The following is a 19,499-nucleotide window of genomic DNA, read 5'->3' on the forward strand; positions in this document are numbered from 1 at the left end:
ATTGTGAGGATGATCATTTGGAGATATGAGAGAAAAGCCTAGAAAGAGACCAATTAGGTTTTATTAAAGCATTCCAAGCAAGAGGTGAATTAGTGTAGTGTCTAGGTAGACTGGAATATTGGGGAAGTAGAATTGCAGGAATTAGATTACATATGAGGGTGGAGAGAGAAGAATCCAAATGATTCAGTTACCAGTGATACTTGCCTATAGAAGAAATAGGGAAATGTGGAGGAGAGGAAGATCTGTGAGGCAGAGAATGAGTTCAGTTCTGGACGTAGAGAATTTGGAGTGCCTTTAGGGACTTCACAGCACCCGAGGGAGAGGAGACTGATAACCTAGGAAAAGGGGAAGATGACCAGTGTTCCAATAAAGGGGCTTCGCTGGATGCTGTGGACAATACATTTCTTCTCCTAGGAAGCTTGTAGTGTAGCAGTAAGATGATACATATCATACAAGATGGTAAAGAAGGATCATCTAAATGATACCTATAAAAATGCTATAGAAGATGTAAGGAGGGAGAGATCAGGAAGGTAGGTGGTGTGTGAACTGGATCCTGAGGAATTTTCAAAGGCACAGGTGGGAAAAGAGGATTCTGGGGAAAGGAAAACAACATGAAATGCCGCACTGACAAATGGTGACAGAAAACACAAGGCATGCTTAAGGAATGGTGAGCACTCTGGTTTTGCTAAAGGGTGGAATGTGTATTCGAGTAATTAAATAATGTAGTGTTGGAATAGCCTTGATTCAGAGCTTAAGTTTGTTACTTGGTCATGATGTCACATGATGTCACACTTCTCTGCCTCATTTTCCTCAATTGTATTGTGATAATATGTAAACTACCCACACCTAAGGGCAGTAAGGGATTGCCTAAGTGAGTAGTAGTAGTGAGAATCAGAGTAGTAGAAGTGAGTAGTAGAAATAGATTGTTAGGCTTTTATTCATCTTGATTACCCCATAGCTGTTAGGGTACTCAATAATCCTCTGCTTTAGACTTTAAAACCATTCTTCATCTCCTTCACTAGAAGACTCCCATGAGCCCCTTCATCTTCTCTCTTAGCTTTACCTTTTTCTTTTCCCCTGGTTCTCTTACTACCTTGCCTACATCCTCAAGGCTCCCATATCAGCTCCAAACTTTTCCTTGTCTCTGTTGAAGCAATCACTGACCCTCCCATTCCCTTACCTGCCAAACTTTGGAGAATAGCAAACATTCATTCTCCCCTTTTCACCTGCTCATTCCCCCATGGCCATGCAATCTGCCTTCCACCCTTCTACTACTGAAACCCTCCAAGGTGGCCTATGACCTCATTGCTAAATGCTATGTTTCTCATTTAGTCTTTATCCTCCTTTACCTTTCTAGACCATTTAATAACCTGGATATCTCTCTTGGATTCTGTGATACTCTTCCATCCTGGTTCTCTTGACTCTCATGGCTCTTAGTCTCCTTTGCTAATCCCCATTCCAACCCTTGGTCCTTAGGTGTAGACCAGTAGAGGTTACAAAGACAGAAGAGGTCTACACCTAAGGACCAATGGTTAGAAGGGGAATGAGCAGGGATCTCTCTCATGAAATGATCAATAGATGCTTTCCATTTCTATTTAACCCTCTGGTTCTAGGATAACAGTTTTCCTTGATACTTTCTTGAAATATGTCTAGGCTCTTTTTTGATTATGGCTTTCAGGTAGTCCAATAATTTTTAAATCATCTCTCTTTGATCTATTTTCCAGCTCAGCTGTTTTTCCAATAAGAAATTTCATATTTTCTCTGTGTAGGCTTTATCCTCATACTCTTTGAGTGAAGTAAATGTGGTGCAAAGGGAAGAGTACTGGATTAAAATTCTGGTTTTCCCAGTTACTAATATGACTTTGAGGAAGTTGTTTAACCTCTCTGGGTCTCAATTCGTCATTTGTAAAATGAGTGGGTTGGACTAGCTCACTTCGGAAGTCCCTTCCAGCTCTAAATGTATCATCCCACATCTTTCCATTGGCTTAATAGGTCTCATTTTCTCCTGCTGAGGAAGGATTACTTGACACCTCAGTTTTTTCCCATTGCCTTCCTGTGCCAAATATATGGAATTTGATGTTTTCCTCTTTTTCTCTTGTAAACTGTACCCCATTAACAATCATTTCCAGTTCTCCAAGTTGGTGTAATAGGCAAAAATGAATCTATATTTCATTTTTCAGTGTAATTCAGAAAAGCTTTCTAAGATTTAAAGTTAAAAATTGTTTTTGTTGGCTCAGGGATTCCTGGTCACTGAATAGGCTAGAAATCAAAAAGGAAAAACAAGTGTATATATTGTGCACTTTCTTCATGTTCCCAGGGATTTTTTTTTTAAACATATGAGCATAAAACTTGTCTTTTTATGTAGAAAAAAAGTTCACTGGAAATTTGTTTCAATGCTACTTTAGTAATGTTTATTTGGATGTTACTAGAAAAAGCTTGAATTATTTAAAATGTATTCTAATTAGTATGTAAAATACAGTAAAGTTAATATATTACCACTGGTTTACATGACACATACTTCACAGTATTTGCTGCATCATGCCCCTCTTGGATTGTGAGTTGGCATTCTTAGGATATTGTCAGTTATGCTTAACAACTTATCAAAATGTTGTTCCAGCATGATGACAAGAGGAAGAAAGACATGAAAGTTTAAATTTATATATTGTAAAATAATATTTAATTACATTTTAAGAAAAACAATCGTGAAGAAACAAAACTAGTACCATCTGGGACTTTCTGGTAATACCACAGCAATCTGTTCACACTGCTAAAAAATGTCTTGATATGTTCTTGCTATGAAATTCACAGTAGGTTATCTTTCTTTTATAAAATAAATAAGGGGAAGAATATTTTGAGAGCTATATATTATCACAATTTCTAGTCTCATAGGAAAAATGTAAAACTTTTGATTGTACAAGATATATGGAGTATCTAGGATTATGGATTTAGAAGTCATCTGGTCCAGACTTCTCATTTTATAAAGAAACTGGGTTCCAGACAAGTGAAGTGACTTGAACATCTTTACACAGATAATAAATAGTAGAACTGGAATATGAAGGGAGGTCACCTGACTCCAAATCCCAGGCTCTTTTCTGCTTCTCTGTAGTTCATGTTCTAAGAGATTGCCCTGGGGCAGAGGTGAAGTGATAGGCCCAGAGTCACAAGACTGTCAGTCATCGGAGGTGGTGGCAGTTGAACCCTAGTCTAATCTGGGCCAGCACCCTATCCACCATGCCTTGCAGCCTGTCTGAGTTTTCATCAACCAAGAGACAATCTGCAGAAATTGTTGGGCTGGCTTGTGAAACTTTTTAAGAAGATTTAATTATGTTTTTTAAATGTGTGTTAGCATTTTATTATCGCATGAGTAAAAGATTCTGTAGGGTTTTTAGTAGAGTCGCAGTCTTCCTAATTTATTTCACGACTTGTAGCTTTGGGCAAATAAATACATTTCTTTGTTTGCTCTGTGAACTAAAAACAGCTCAAGTCTGTTTCACAGGAATGAGTGAATCCCTACAATGTATAAAATGCTTTTAGCATGGTACAGAGGGAACAGTCATGGACTTGGAGAGAAAGGTGTGGTTAGGTTGGGTTTGAGGCCTGCTTGACAGCTTACATGACTATGTGCAGGATAGTGGCCTCAACCTCCTCTTCCTCCCTTGTTCCGCAGATGGGGAAAGAAGCACAAGAAGGTTTGCTGGCTTTCCATGTTCAGCAAGGGAGCAAAAGAAATACATTACCGCTTAATAACATGCAAAGTGAAGAAAAATATCTTCTATCTCTATCTTGGGTTCTCCTGGGAAGATGACATGCACTACATCTGTTGCTTATAACATTCTACTTTTTTTTTTCCCTTTTGTGAGCAACTGGTAAATTGTATCTCCACAAGCTGACTGCTCCTAGAGCTTCATCTCCAATACTTCCTTCGACTTGTTTTGTAAGATCAAACAAATCAGATTACAAAATAAAGTAGAACAGGAGAAAAGGAGATGTTTCCATGACCTCAGTTTCAAGTTTCCTAGTTGGAAAAAAGAGGTCAGACTCTAAAACCAGGCTCATTCATTTCAGTGATCATTCACAGGTTTATCTGGTGAGGTAGAAATTAAAGGTAAGCCTGTCAACAATCAAACTCTAAGGCAGTTTTAGGAGTACAGATATTCATTTCAGAGGGCAATTTGGAATTGTGACTAAAATATCCATACCAGAGCTTTCACTGATAGACAAACACCCCCTAGGAGTTGCCAAAAAAGAAAGGCTCCATAGATATCAAAATATTTATAGCAGCATTTTTTTGTGGTAGCAAAAGACTAGAAATTAAATTAATGCACATTGACTGGGGAATGGATAAACAAATCACAGTATATGAAGGTAATGGAACTAATGTTACTGTGCTATAAGAAATGATGAATACAGAGAAGCATGGAAAGACTCATATGGACTAATACAAAATGAAGTGATCCGAGCCAAGAAAACAATATACACAATGACTACAATAATGTAAATAGAAAGAATAACAACACGAAAAGCAATCAAAACAACTGTAAAATTGTAATGACCAAGTTTGGCCACGAGGGTGAGGGCTGTCCACAGGTGTAGAACATTTTGTATGTCAGATTTTTCAGGCATGTTGATTGGTTTTGCTGAATTAATTAACATATATATACATACATATATATGTATGTATGTACAGGCAAGGCAATGGGGTTAAGTGACTTACCCACGAACAGCTAGCATCAAGTGTCTGAGGCCATATTTGAATTTAGGTCCTCCTGACTCTGGGCTGATTCTCTATTCACTGCGCCATCTAGCTGCCCCCTTTTATTTTATTTTTTAAAAAATTCTTTGTTATGGGGGATAGTAAGGAGATTAGTGAGAAGTGTACAATGAGAAATGCAGGTGATATGAAAATAGAAGATATCAAAATTTAAAAAGTACTTGTATAACAAAGGGCTACAGGTATTAAACTGTGGCTTGAGGGCAGGAACCATATCTTTATATCTCTTCTAGCCTCTTGCATTAGCTGCATATGTAGAAGACCAATAAAATTATGGTTATTTAATAAATAGATGAATATTATTCAATCATTTCTGGAGTCCCACCCTCCTAAGGTTTTAATAATCTTCCCTCTTCCATTATTACATCAAGGGCTGGGGGGCCAGGGAGGGGAGGTAATGAATTGGGAATGGGTCATATAATTTATTCTTCCACATAAAAAAAATGTTAAAGAATCACAATAAGAATTAACATAACTACAGTTACTGTCAGCTGGAAGGTAATATTTAAGCCTCATAAGAACATAAAGCAGGTTTTCAAGAGTGTTAATTCAGCCTTTTACAAATTTCACCACAACCCTGCACTGCGCAAACGCTATGTGGGTGATATAGCCAGGCTTCTTGTGGATAGCTGACCTCTGTGGGGCAGAAGTTTCCTCTGCCCCCAGTTATGTCCCTGGGTGAACACAGCTGCTGCTGAACTTGCAGAACCTACTCAAGGAAATGGAACCCAAAGGAGGTGCAGTCCAATCTGAGGTTAAGGCCTGTGTTGGCAGAGTACGCACTCTGCCACATTCTCAAGACTACAGCTGAAAACAGTCTGGTAGCTAAGAAACAAGAAAGGAAGAAGGGGACAGAGAACACTATCTTGGTTCGGTACAGCTGATGGATCAGCTTTTCTGTTGCTCAAACCCAGCGATGGGACTCTTGCCTCCCACCGCAAGCCCCTGAATAACATTTGGCTAGAAGCAAAGCTCTAAAGCTCCAACATGTTCACCTGGAAACAGACAGAGAAAATCTCTATACATGTTTTACACTACAGGAAGGATTCAGGGAGCTCAAGAAGACATAAAATTGATGCAAAGTGACGTAACCAGAAATAGAGTACTTTACAGAACCATATGAAGAAAAATGACACTTAAAAGACTGGTCATGAAGAATGCATCTTGTCTTTCTGGTCAGAGAGACATTCAGACACATTTTCAAGCATAACTAATGTTTGGATTTATTTTGTTTGATCATATTTATTATGAGAAAGATTTATTGGTGAGGGGAGTGTGTGAAGTGAAAGTGGTAAGGGAGAAAAAAAGTCTGGACTTCCATTTCTCTAGTAAATGGTGGGGTTACCACATTTAGAGAAGCATTTACCACTAAATGAAAGAACTGAAATGGATAGGAAAAAATCAATAAATGTCCCTCTGATTTTCAAATGTCTTGCACTTAGAACGCCCTAATTCCAATGGCTGTAGTGAGTGGCACTGATTTATTGAGGTCACAAAGGTAGTTGGACAAGGATTTGAGCCCATGTCCTCTAATTCCAAATCTAGCACTCTTGACTACGTCATGGACTCCAGAATATCATGTATTAGATACACATTATATCCAATGAATAACTTATATTAAGGGCATACCACCTATAGAGTACTGCATTAGATCCTGGGGAGGATGCAGAAATAATTAAGATCTAGTCCTTGCTGCCTTAATGGAGATCACAATCTAAGAGGTCAAGGGGGGTCAGTCACACATAACTATGCAAAAACTATACAACCGAGTAGAATGTAATAAAAACACAAGAGATGAAAAAAGCCCTATCCAAGGTAGCGTTGTTTTGGGAAGGCAAAAAAAAGTAATTTCTACTGGGACTGATTTTACCAAATGTCTTTTGACTCTTCTGATCTAGTTTTGAGTTATAATTACAAGAAGAGATGGGGAAGAGTGTGGGTTAAGGGTAAAGGAAAGAAAGATAAAAAGACAATGAGAGGCAAAACAGATTGGGGAATATAAAATTTGAGGGAATGGGAGGTAAGAAATAAATCAGGAAAAGGAACTTAAGAAAAGGGGTGTTTATGTTTGGGGAGGCAATTTGCAGGAAGACCAGGAAGGGACTAAAGTATTATAGGTTAGTGACTGAGGAATAAGAGAGAAGAGTTTCCAAAAAAGGGCTAAGGAATAAAGAGAAGGGGCTGAGGAATAAAAGAGGGGAAAGAGGTTGAGGAATAAAGGGGGTAAGGAGCTGAGCAATAAAGAGGGAAAGGAACTGAGTAATAAAGGAGGGAAGGGTCTAAATGAGAGAGGTGAGGAATATGGGCGGTGAAGACTAAAGGGACAGGTGAATATGGGGGAATGGAAAGACTAAGGAGGAAGTGCAAATTAAAGGAGGAGTTGAAGATTAAGGGAGATAAAGAAGAATAAGGGGTGAGGTAAGCAACAAGACAGGAAGCCGAAAATATGGAAGAAGCCCCATTCAAAGGGGAGGTGAACATGGGAAAGAAATGAAGACTAAGGGAGCAGGTAAACCTTAAAGGGAGTGAACAGTAAGGGGAGAGGGGAAGAGTATGGATGGGGTGAAGAGTAGAGGGGAGGCGAGGAGTAAGGGAGGAGGTGGAGATTACAGGGGTAAATGAAGTTTACAAGGGGAGATGAAGATTACAGTGGGAGGTGAAGAGTAAGGGGGAACTGAAGATTACAAGGGAAGGTGAAGATTATAGGGGAGGTGAAGAATAAGAGGAACTGAAGATTACAAGCAGAGAAGACTGGGGGGGAGTGAAGAGTAAGGGGGAAGTAAAGAATAGGGGGTGAACAGTAAGAGAACAGATGAAAAGTCAGGGAGGAGGTGAAGAGTAGGGGGCAGATGAAGTTTACAGGAGGAGGTGAAGATTATGGGGGAGGTGAGGAGTAAGGGGGGAGAAGGGTAAGGTGGGGAGAAGGATTAGGGAGGGGAGGGAGGCACGGTGGGGTTCAGGGCCATGGCCGCAGGCCGCGGGGAGGGCGCAGGGCTCCGGAAGGCGGCGGCGGAGGCGCCCGGGGAGCTCGGGGGCGTGGGGAGCGCCTCGGTAGTCGCCCGGCCCATTTGAATCTGCCGCGGCCGCAGCCTGAGCTCGCCGCGGGAGGCGCCGCACCGGGGCGGGGGGGTTGGCTGCGGGGAGCGGCCCGGGCGCCGTCTCGGCTGCGGTGACAGGGACGCCACGTACCTGCTGGCGGGTCGGAGCGCCACCTGAGGCGGCGGCGGCTGCGGAGGAGGATCTGGCCGGGGGGCTGCCGGCTCGGCGCGCTTCGGCGTCTCGGTGAGTGCCCGGCCCGCAGGCCGACGGACCGCGGAGCTCCCCCGCAGGTGCGGCCCACGCAGGTGCGCGCTCCCCGCTCCCCGCCCCCGGGGCCAGGCCGGGCCTCCCATCCGAGGCCCCAGCCGCTGAAGCGCCGGGCCGCAGGGTTACCATGGAAACACCGGGACTGAGGAGGCCCGAGGCGGGGAAGCCCCCCAACACACACCTGAGAAGCCCCGAGAGCGCAGGTCCCCTGCCCGATGGGGAGGCCTTCGAACCCCTGGGGAGAAGAGGGCATCTCCACCCGAGTCCACCCGGGGCGCTAGGGTTGGAGTTTATTTGTGGGGGTAGGGGGGTGGGGGTGGCTCAGTTCCTTCGGGGGCGGTGATTGATTAATTAAGGGGAGGGGGAGGGGGAAAGCACGAAGCCAGCAAGACTGTTTTTAGCGCTGCACCTCCCCAGTGTTCCCCACCTATCCAGCTGTCTATATCCTCTACTATCATCTGTTTATCTCATCCATCCGTCTCTATGTCCATCATCTGTCTATTCCTACATATCAACCATTCACATCTCTATCATCTCTAGCCACCTCTTCCATGTCTATCATCTGTCTATACCTACATATCAACGATTCATATCTACCTTTATCACGGATCCATCTCTTCGAATCACCAGTGCCTATCATCTATCTATACATATTACCTATCTCTATCTATTTTTCTGTCTATCGCTTTGGGATCCTCCTCTTCCTTGGACACTAAGTGAGAGGAGGATCAGGGCCAACGGGAACCAAAAAGAGAGTCTGATTTCCCATGGCAGTGAAGAAACTGGCATCTGCGAAGTGTGCACGACTCCCAGGGTGGGGGCTTTTTTTACCCCTCACTGCTGGTATTTGGCCCTTTTCTGACCTGGACCCTTGGCCTCCTCTGTTCAGGGGTACAGAGGGTGACAGCTGTCAAAATACCTAGTTCCTCCTCAGAAGAAAATAAAGGTGCGGTGAGGGAGGAAGAAGTAACAAAAACAAACAAATAAATAAATAAACCACATAGGGTACCTGGACACAGGCAAGATGCTACAGTTTTGCCAGTAGAGGGAGTAGGAATTTTCCTGGTGTTCTATCAGCATTAGGATACCCGAAAGTGTGAGATCTGTTTATGCTGTAGTTAGAGCAGAGGTTCTTAATGTGTGGTACCTGAATCTATTTTTAAAAATATTTCAATGGTAATTGTATGTCAATAAAATTGGTTCCCTTTGTAGTCCTAATTTATTTTATGCATTTAAAATCATCATTTTGATGAAGTCAGCTAGGCTTCATTAGGTTAAGAACTGAGTTACAGTAAATAGGACACAAAAGTCCACATAGAATGCTTTTTATTGGAAATTACGTTTTGCTGATACATATATATATATATTTGTATATATAGTTGTGATATATATATATATATGTGGGGGGTTATATATGTGTGTGCATAGATATACATGTATATAATAAATACTGTAAAATTAGGTCATTTAGTTACCACTTATATGTGCCAGGCACTGTACTAAGAAAGAACTATTGGCTGTTGTCTTTCCTTCTTGAAGAGGACCAAAATGACATCACTATGTTGAAGTCAACATAGATTCCAATTAAGATCCAAGGATACAGAGAAAAATACATGGTCCTTGCCCCTAAGGATATCACATTATAATGGAAGAGATAGCACAAAAACAACTTTGCCCATACAAGATACATACACAGTTTAAATGGAAGATAATCTTAGAGGGAAAGCATCAGCAGTGGGGGAAACTGGGAAAGGCCTCTTGTAGAAGATGGTATTTGAGCTGTGTCTTGAAGGAAGCCAGGGAACCAAGGAAACCAAGGAGGATATTCCTAGCAAGGGATGACTTAATTACTTATGTCATCATCATGATTTATGTTTATAGAGAGTGTACAAGTGACCAATTCTGTACTATGAGTTATTTATTATCACTATATCATTATAATAATATATTTAGCAGTTTTGATGATCCAGTTATATTACACGGTTTTTTGTTACTTGAATCCCAGTGGATTTCAGCTAAGACGATCATTTACATTTTTCTTTCAATCTTCCTTTAATTAATGTATTCAGTTGATTGTGCAAAATGATCATTTGTGTTCCTATAAAGGAAATACCGAAATATTGCTTTTTTATTCTAAAACACAATTACTAGAGTCAGTCAACAAGCACTTAACAACAACAACAATAATGATAATATTAATAATAATAATAATAATGATAACTGGCAACAAGTTAAGTGCTGGGAATACAAATACAAGCAAAAAGACAGTCCCTGCCCTCAAAGAGCTTTTCTTTTAATGGAGAAGACATCACATGCTGAAAATGGAGAGAGGAAGAAAAGGGAAGGAGAGGTAGCTGGCTTAGGAGAAGCCATCCAGTCACAGGGAGGGGCTGACAGCCCAGAGGTTATTTCTAAGGAATGAATTCCAGAGCTGGGGGTGATATTCCAGGATGAAAAAGTTTCTGGGACATGATGGAGAAGTCTAGAGTGCAGCCTAGTGAGGAATTCATAGCATCAAAGAAATTTAGACCTTCAAGATTATCTACTCCAAACAGCAAGAACTGTAAACTTGAAAGGAAAAGAAAAACCATGTTATTTTTGTCAGTTGTAGCTGAAAGTTAGAAAGCACTAATAATTGGAAGTGAAGGGAAGTAGAGATCATCTTTTGGCTTAGATTGTGGAAAAAATAATCAATGATGGAATCAACAGGTATTTATTGAGTGTATATACTGTGTCAGGCACTGTGCTAGATGTTGGGGATACTAGTACAAAGGATAAAAGAATCCATACTTGCAATGATCTTATATTCTAATGGAAAAGATAACAAGTACATATAAAAAATATACAGCATAAATAGAAATTTAATAAAGACGACACCAACATGGCACAGTAGATAAGAGTATAGGGAGACCTGAGTTTGAATCCTGCCTGAGACACTGTGTGACCCTGGGCAGGTCACTTAACCTCTTTCAACCTCAGTTTACTCATCTGTAAATTGGGGATAAAAATAATACCTAGCTTGCAGGATTGTTGTGAGGATCAAATGAGATAACATATGAAAGTGCTTTACAAACTTTAAAACATGCTCACTTCTCTACTTACTTCTTGCTCAGTATACAGCCTAGGACTTGTGACCACTCCTTGCCCTGAATTGCCACCCTAGGCACAGGTCCTTGTGACCTTTTGATACCCCTAGGCACAGCTCCTCTCTTCAGTCCTCACTGGATTTTTTTGAACACTTTTTTTTGGGGGGAGAATGGAATGCAAGGCAACTGGGGTTAAATGACTTGCCCAGGGTCACATACCTAGTCAGTATCAAGTGTCTGAGGCCAGATTTGAACTCAGGTCATCCTGACTCCAAGGTTAGTGCTCTATCCACTGCACCACCTAGCTGCCCCTACTTAGGTTTTTTTTTTTTTTTTAGGTGAGGCAGTTGGGGTTAAGTAACTTGCCCAGGGTCACACAGCTAGTAGGTGTCAAATGTTGGAGGTCAGATTTGAACTCAGGTCCTCCTGACTTCAGGATGCTCTATCCACTGTGCCACCTAGCTGCTCCTCACTGGATTTTTGACTCAGCTCTGGAGTGTGAGCATCAGAGCTATCAGCTGGAATCTGTTTCTACTTCCTGTACAAGGTCAGGCTCCTTTGTACTAGATCTGGGAACTCTTGCGCTGTTGAACAGCTACAGGACTATAAATGTTTGCATACTTTCGGAATGCAATGTGTTCATCACAAATGTCCATTTCAGTTTTTTTCTAATAATGTCTTATCATTTTATTGGCTTCATCCTCTATGTTGAAAAACTATAGGTCCAGCACCTAGTTCAGGTCCTGAGGTAGAAGGCTCAGATGCTGGCTAGATCCCATCCCTAATGTCCATAAACCTCTGTCTGTCCCTTAGTACTCTCCTGGGCTATAAAAATGAATCACTGATTTTTTTCTGTTGGATTTCACTATCAGGATTTCATCTAGTGCCTTTTCTAGATTTTTGTGGAATGTCATGGAGAAGAACTGGTCTTTTCTTCTCTTTACAATACTATCTTAGTCACATAAATCTCCCTTACCCTTAAAAACTTTTACTTGACCTTACCATCCCCTTAAGCTATCATCCCATAACTTTCCTTCCTTTGTAGCACTGGGAAACTCCTGAAAAAAAGCTAATTACATTGATTGTCTTCATTTTCTCTCTTCCCACTCACTTTTTAACTCCTTACATATGACCTTTGATCTCACTCTCAATTGAAATTGCTCTCACCAAGATTAGCAACAATTTTTATTTTTAAAATTCAATTTTGTCTTATTTTCAGTTCTGAATTCTCTCCCACCCACTTTCCCCTTCCCTACTCATTGAGAAAGCAAGAGAAACAAAACACATTACAAATCTGTTTAGTCAAGCAAAACAAATTCCTATATTAGCCATGTCTAAAAAAAAAATACTTCCATTTATTCTCTCAGTCCATCACTTCTCTATCTGGAGGTAGATAGCATGTTTCATCATAAATCCTCACAAACAGTGGTTGTTTCCATTATGTTAATCATAATTCCTAAGTCTTTCAGAGTTATTTATCTTTCCAGTATTATTGTTAATATAAATTGTTCTGATTCTGTTCATTTTACTTTGCATCAGTTCACGCAAACCTTAGGTTTTTCTGAAAGCATCCCCTTCATTATTTCTTGTGGGCCAACCATTCATGACACTCTCAAGTATAGCCAAGTCAGATTAAAATGTAGCTGGGAAATATTTAACAAAAATAAAAATACAGTAGAAAGTACCTAATGTTAATATAGTCAGTCCTCAACTTTCATAGGGTTAGTGTTTCTAGAAAACAGTGCAAAGGTAAAAAACACAAATATTGATACACTGAACCTATGGGAAATAGGGGGTTAGGTTCCTGCAAACACCAGAAAATGTAATCTTTCTCTAGAGATTGCAGAAGATACACTTCTCTGCATATAGTAATTTAAAATAAAACATTAACTCTGATATGTACTTTCTCAACACAGTAACCATGAAAAAATCCATAAAATGTAGTATACAAAATAAAATTGGTAATATGCAGAAGACTTTTTCTTGCTAGGTATATTCTTCTCTATTCCCATTCAATATTCTCCATAGGCCTACAGTATCTGACTTTTCTAAAATTCTATTCAGGTCCTTCACTTCTTACTTTTTTTTTTTTGTTTAAGTCTGTCTAGGTCTGAGTAGAACAAATTGAGGTCCTCTTCTATTGGAATTTTGGTGTCTATTTTTCCACGTAACTCATTTTACTTTTCTTTAAGAATTTACATGCTATGCCATTTGGTGAATATATGTTTAGTGTTGATGTTAATTCATTATCTGTGATACCTTTTAGCAAAATGTAATTTCCCCATGTATCTTTTTAAATTAGGCCTGTTTTTGTTTTTGCTTTATTTGAGATTATGATTGTTACCCCTGCCTTTTTCCCCAACATTTTAGCTGAAGCATAACAGATTCTGCTTCATCCCCTTATTTTGACTCTATGTGTTCTCTTCCTGTTTCAAGTCTAGTTCTTGTATTTAACATATTGTTGGATTCTGACTTCTTAGCCAATCTGTTGTCCTCTTCCATTTTATGACTGAGTATATTACATTCACGATTGTAATTGCTAACTGTTATGTTTCACCCTATCCTATTTTCTTAAACTTTCCTTCCTTTTTGCCTTGCCGGCTCTTTGAGATTGTTTTGCTTCTGACTAATCCCTCTCTTAATCTATTTTCAATCAGGTGTTAACTGCTTCCTCTTACTCCTCCTTGGTCTGGTACACTATTTGCACACTTCATTGATGAGAGATTACTTTTCCCATGCTTTCTTTCCCCTTTCCCTCTCCTACTTTATTCCTCTTCCCCACCCTTTCTTTTCTTCTAAGATCATCAAAACATACAGCATCAGTCACAGGCCACCTGTGACCCCCAATTATGACAGAGTTCTGAGGGGCTACATCTATCATCCTCTTACATAAGAATATACACAGTTTATTTTTGGTCAGTTCCTTGTGATTGCGTGCTCATGGTTACCTTTTCAGGATTCTCTTGATTCCTGTTTGTATGCCAGATTTTCTATTTAGCTCTGGTCTTTTCTTATGGAATGCTTGGAAGGCCTCTCTTTCATTAAAAATCTACCCCCATCCCCCACCCCTTCATGGAAGATTATCCTTATTTTTGCTGGATAAACTATTCTTAGTTGCATGCCCTAGACCTTTTGCATTCTAGAATATCATGTTGTAAGTCCTCCACTCTCAATTGCTTCTCAATTGTACGTGATCCCAGCTGTGACTCCTTCGTACTTAAATTCTTTCTGGCTGCTGTCGGTATTTTTTTTTTTGACCCAGAAGCTGTGGATTTTGTCTATCATATTTCTGAGAATTTCCATTTTGAGGTTTCTTTTAGGTGTTGATTTTTTTCTCTTTCCACTTTGGCCTCTAATTCTAAGCAATTTCAGTAGTTGTCTTTTAAGATTTCTTGAAATATTATGACTAGGCTTTTTTTTTTTTGATCATGGCTATTAGGTACCCAGTGATTGTTAAGTTATCCCTCTTTTATGTCAGTTGTTTTTGCTGTGATATACTTAATATTTTTTTTTCTTTTTTAAAAATTATGTTGACGTGGTTTTAATAATTCTTGATGTCTGATGGAGTCATTAGCTTGTATTTGGTCAATTCTGATTTTCAGGGACTTATTTTCTTTGTTTTGTACCTTGTGTGCCAAGTTGTTAATTCTCTTTTCATATCTTTTTTCCATCACTCTCATTTGGTTTTTAAAATAATTTTCAGCTCTTTAAAAAAAAGACAACTCTCATTTTAATTCTTCCAGGAATTCTAGTTGGATTCATGTCCGCATTACATTTTTCTTTATTGCATTGTTCTCCTCTTCTGGGCTTGTTTCTTGAGATTCCCTGTTGCTATTATAGCTTTTTTATGGTGGGATTCTTTTTTCTGTTTGCTCAAAAAGCCTACTTTTTGACTTTGGACTTTATGTCAAAGCTGGGTTCTGAACATTTCTGCAGGGTTTTTTTGTTTGTTTGGTGAGGCAATCAGAGTTAAGTGACTTGCTCAGGGTCACCAGCTAGTAAGTGTCAAGTGCCTGAGGCCGCATTTGAACTCAGGTCCTCCTGACTCCAAGGAGCTCTATCCACTGCACCACCTAGCTGCCCCTGCAGGCGTTTTTATCTATCTTGAGATTTTGTCCTCTACTGCCCCTCAGCTGCTTTCATAGCTACAGTTAGGAGCCTGTCAGCTTTCAGTGCACCCAAAATGATGTGATCCTGGGTGGAGTTTGCTCATTGTGCTCCTGGTCTGAGCTCTCCAAGTTCCTGACCTAGAATTGGGTCTGTTGACTTGTCCCGGGTTGTAAGTTAGCCCCCTTGGAGGCTCTGCAGTTTCATTGTGACTTAACTGCAGGCTCCCCTTTGGTCTGGGATTCCCTGCCCTCCTTATTCCACTGCAGGGTTCATCCTGGTGTGGAGTCTAGATCTGAACTCCTCCTCTGCTCCTGAGATCAGAACCACACAGCTACTATTTACTATTCAGTTAGTTCCTTGCTCAGTATGAATATAGAGCCTGCTAGCAACTTCTTCTTTGGGATTACTCCTCTCTGCCCTGTATATGTGACTCGAAATGGATACTGAACTGACCTGCCAGATGGCACCTGTTCCTGCACCTGGCACTACTTCAGGCATCCCCTGGAATTTCCTCCTGCCATGGTACTTCCTGCCATGGTGTCTAGTCTCAGCTCTCATTCAGTCCCTGGCCTCTTCCATCTCCAAATCACACATCTTTCACGTGATATTGCTAAAAAGCACAGGCCTATCAGTATCTTGCTCAAGAATCTTCAGTGCCTCCCTATTACTTTAAGATAAAACATAAACTCCTTTGCCTGGAATTTAAGCTTTCACAGTCTGGCTCCAGCCTATTAGTCCCCAAAAGGACAATTATTACCCTGCCCAATACTCCTTATCTCCCACCTACCTGGCCACTTATGTGGCCCCTAATAGCACAGGATTCAGAGTCTTGTGCTTTCACAGAGCTGATTGTGCCATCTCAGCCTTTCACGGCATTTGCTATAATTAAGAGTCCTCCCCAAACTGCAAGTCATCCCTCCCTACCTCACTGCCTTCTTTGAAGGCTGTAATTAGGAGATAGGATGATAAATTTGATTGGTGGTGAACGTTTTCTGATTGTTATGTACCCCCTTTCCCCCCACTCCCAAGCCCACATTCCCTACTTCAGAGCTGGTTGGTTACTGAAGCTCTCAAGAAGATGGATAGTTATGCCTAGGACTACCACTGAGCCTAAAAGAACAGATTGGAGAGCTGGACCCCGGGAAACAGGAGGGGTCAGAGGGTTGTATTCTATCCCCCTCCTTTGGGCCTGTGTGCACACTCTCTTCACTTTTACGTTCCAGAATTTAAGCCCAGGTGCTGGACAGTTCTATGGAAAGCTTTTCCTAATTTCTCCTGGTTATCAGAGCTCTCTCCTTCATGACAGTAGATGCAATATTATATACCTACAATGAAGGGAGGAAGGTATATTTTTTAACTCTTCTCACGGGTCAAGCATGGTTATTTTAATTAAACAATGTTCAGTTTTGGTTTATTGTTCTTTCCCTTTATATTGATGTAGTCATTGAGTATATTTTCCTGGTTCTACTTACTTCATTCTGTGTCAGTTCATATAAGTACTCTCATGTTTCTCTAAATTGTTAGTCATCATTTCTTGATTCACATTCATAGATCTTGAAAGGCTTTAAATTCTAAGCTGAAGAGTTTGTGTTTTATCTTGAAGCTATTGGGATATTCTGGAAAAGAGATTAGAAACAGGGAGACCAATTAGGAAGCTATTGTAATAGTCAAAATGAAGGGTAATGATGCTTGCCTCCAACCAGGTATTTCTTTTATTATTTGCCCGAATTATCCAAGATGCCTTGAATGATGTAACAACAGAGATAACTTGGATCCTTTGATAATCATTGTCAATAGAGGCATAAAACAAGGGGATGATGTTCATGAAAGGTATTCACCGGTGTCATGGTGGGGATCTGATACAGTCCAAATTAAAGGGAAATTCCCACTGAGCAGGTTTTCTAAGTGCTCCTATTTGCAAGTGATTTTGTACTGATTGCTTCAAATCTTAGAACAATGCAGTCTCCTAAATAATATTCGTGATTGTCAAAAGAGTTTTTCCCTAATTGCCCACATAGTAAAAGCCAAGTGTGATGGAATAAACGATAGGTAATAGAATGCCTGTTGTCCAGACTATGAAATGTGGTTGGATCGACAGCCCATGGTGTTAATTTATCAGCATATGTTTATCTCTGACAGACACAGCAGATAGATCAGCAGTCACAAAACGAGCATTTCCTAAGGGCTTGTTATGTGCCAGGCACTCTGCTAGGCCATGGAAATGCAAATACAAAAGTAAGCTAGTACTTTTCCTCAGAACTTCTGTCTTGCTGCGGGATATATCATGTTCATGGGTAAACAAAGGCTGTATTTCAAAACAGTTCTCAGTGATGATGAGAGTGGGAGAACCAGGAGTGGCCTCTTGAAAGCAGCAGCCCTGGAGTAGATTGCTGAAGGGACTTCTGAGTGAGCTGCCAGACACAGAGATGAGGAGAGAGAACAGGGCAGCCAGAGGGGACTGGCAGGAGAGAGGTAGGAGGGACAGTCACAAATGGAGAAAATTGAGCAGTACAGTTTAGTTTGAGTGAGATCACAGATCCAATTTTGTACTGAAGTATTTATAATAGAAAGTGTAAGTATGTTTAAAAAAGTGTCTATCAGAATGAGTGTGGGTTTTCCCTAAAACTCTCTGAAGACCTAGGTTTGTGTCAGGCCGCCCCAGCTCTACATACACTGCCACCTCTGTGCCTTGAATCTACTGCTTTTAAAAATTTCCATGCCTCATGGTTGTGCGGGGTGAGGGAGGTTGGGGGGGGGGCTCTCCTGACCATTCTCTGCTGTCTCCCTACCCGTCAGGTCAAATACAGGGAACCAATCAGACATTCCTGAGCAGAAACAAAACAAAACAAAACCTACCTTTCCTCTAACATCCAGCCCTTATTGAGCTGCCCTGGTGTGATGATGTTTAAATATCCAAGGTAGGAAGGCGAGAGGGAACAAGCATTTATTAAGCACCTACTACATGCAAGCCCAGTGCTAAGCACTTTACAAATATTTTGTTTGATTCTCACAACAACCCTGGGAGGTGGATGTTATTATTATCCCTATTTTACTGTTGAAGAAAGTGAGGTCAACAGAGGTTGCCAGCTTCACACAGTTAGTTAAGGGTCTGAGGTGATTTGAACTCAGATCTTGATTCCAGGCCTGCTCTAACCACTCTGTCACCACCTAGCTGCTTAGGCATCTCATTCATTGCCTGGAAGGGGTCATAGAAAGCTTTTGAAGTCAAATTAAGGGTTAAACTTCTCCAGGATGACTGATGATACCCTCCCTTCTCTTGTCCTACCCTGAAGTACGGGTCATATCCAGGGTCTGGTGAGTTGTCTCCCTTCCTTCTCCTGGTTGGTAGAGTGTGCTGCAGCCCTGTTAGTATCCTTTCCTTGTTGGTCCTTCACTGGAGTGTCTCCTTAAACCATGACTCCTTAAATTGGACTGTAGTTTACCTTCCAAGACTTCTTTTTCGTTACTCACTGAATTAGTCATAGAATTTCAGAATTGAAAGAGAGCTCAGTGGCCATCTAGTTCAACTTATTCCCTACTATTATATACTTGGCATATGGTTATCTAGCCTCTGCCAGAAGGTCACCACCTCCTGAGGGAACCCATCACTCTGTTGGTTACCTCTAATTGTTAGGAAAATTTCAGATAGGGTTGGGTGAGCTTTGTGGTGCACAAAACTAGCTAACAAGCACACCAACCCTTCCTCCCTTTTAACTGCTACTGACTCATTCCTTTATTAATTCTATATCCAGGTTCCAAGGCAGTCAAGAGGTGTATTCCAATAATTCCTCATACATAGATAGAAATTCACTTTCTCATTAACTATTTCATTAGTTCCGAGCCCCTACTACATTTTAGAAACTAGAAAAACAACTTTTCCCCTAAGTTTTCTCTCCTCTCTCGTTCTCTCTCACACAAACCCTTGGGAAGCACCAGCTTTGGAAAATGCCTTATGGGAAATCCCAAGTTCAAGAATTATTGAATTAAAAGCAAAAGAAATGGATCACAGAGAGACATCGTGTCCCATGGAAAAAGAATACAGTCCAGATAGTTCTTCCATTGTATGCTGCTTGACCATCAAAGACAGTGAGCTGCTAGTTCAGCCCCTAAAGTACACAAACCTTTAGCAGAGGGAGTCTAAACCACAGAGTAGCATCATGAGTCTTGGGGAGATTGTGTAGGACTCTGGAAAAGGGAAGGCAACAGAATGACAGAAGGTTGTTCCC

General features: G+C 40.7%; 1 protein-coding gene across 1 annotated transcript in view; it reads left to right on the forward strand.

Moving 5' to 3' along the window:
• The first annotated feature begins 7,890 nt into the window (after nucleotides 1-7,890).
• The window catches only part of ICA1L (islet cell autoantigen 1 like), a 64,667-nt gene continuing 53,058 nt past the window's right edge, over nucleotides 7,891-19,499 (forward strand). The window contains exon 1 of the mRNA XM_020972815.2: nucleotides 7,891-8,053. The gene's annotated coding sequence lies outside the window, so the exon portion shown is untranslated. The remainder of the gene's footprint in view (nucleotides 8,054-19,499) is intronic.

The sequence above is a fragment of the Phascolarctos cinereus genome, unplaced genomic scaffold (assembly GCF_003287225.1).
Source record: "Phascolarctos cinereus isolate Bilbo 61053 unplaced genomic scaffold, phaCin_HiC Scaffold_7;HRSCAF=346, whole genome shotgun sequence".
In the NCBI taxonomy this organism is placed as follows: Eukaryota; Metazoa; Chordata; class Mammalia; order Diprotodontia; family Phascolarctidae; genus Phascolarctos; species Phascolarctos cinereus.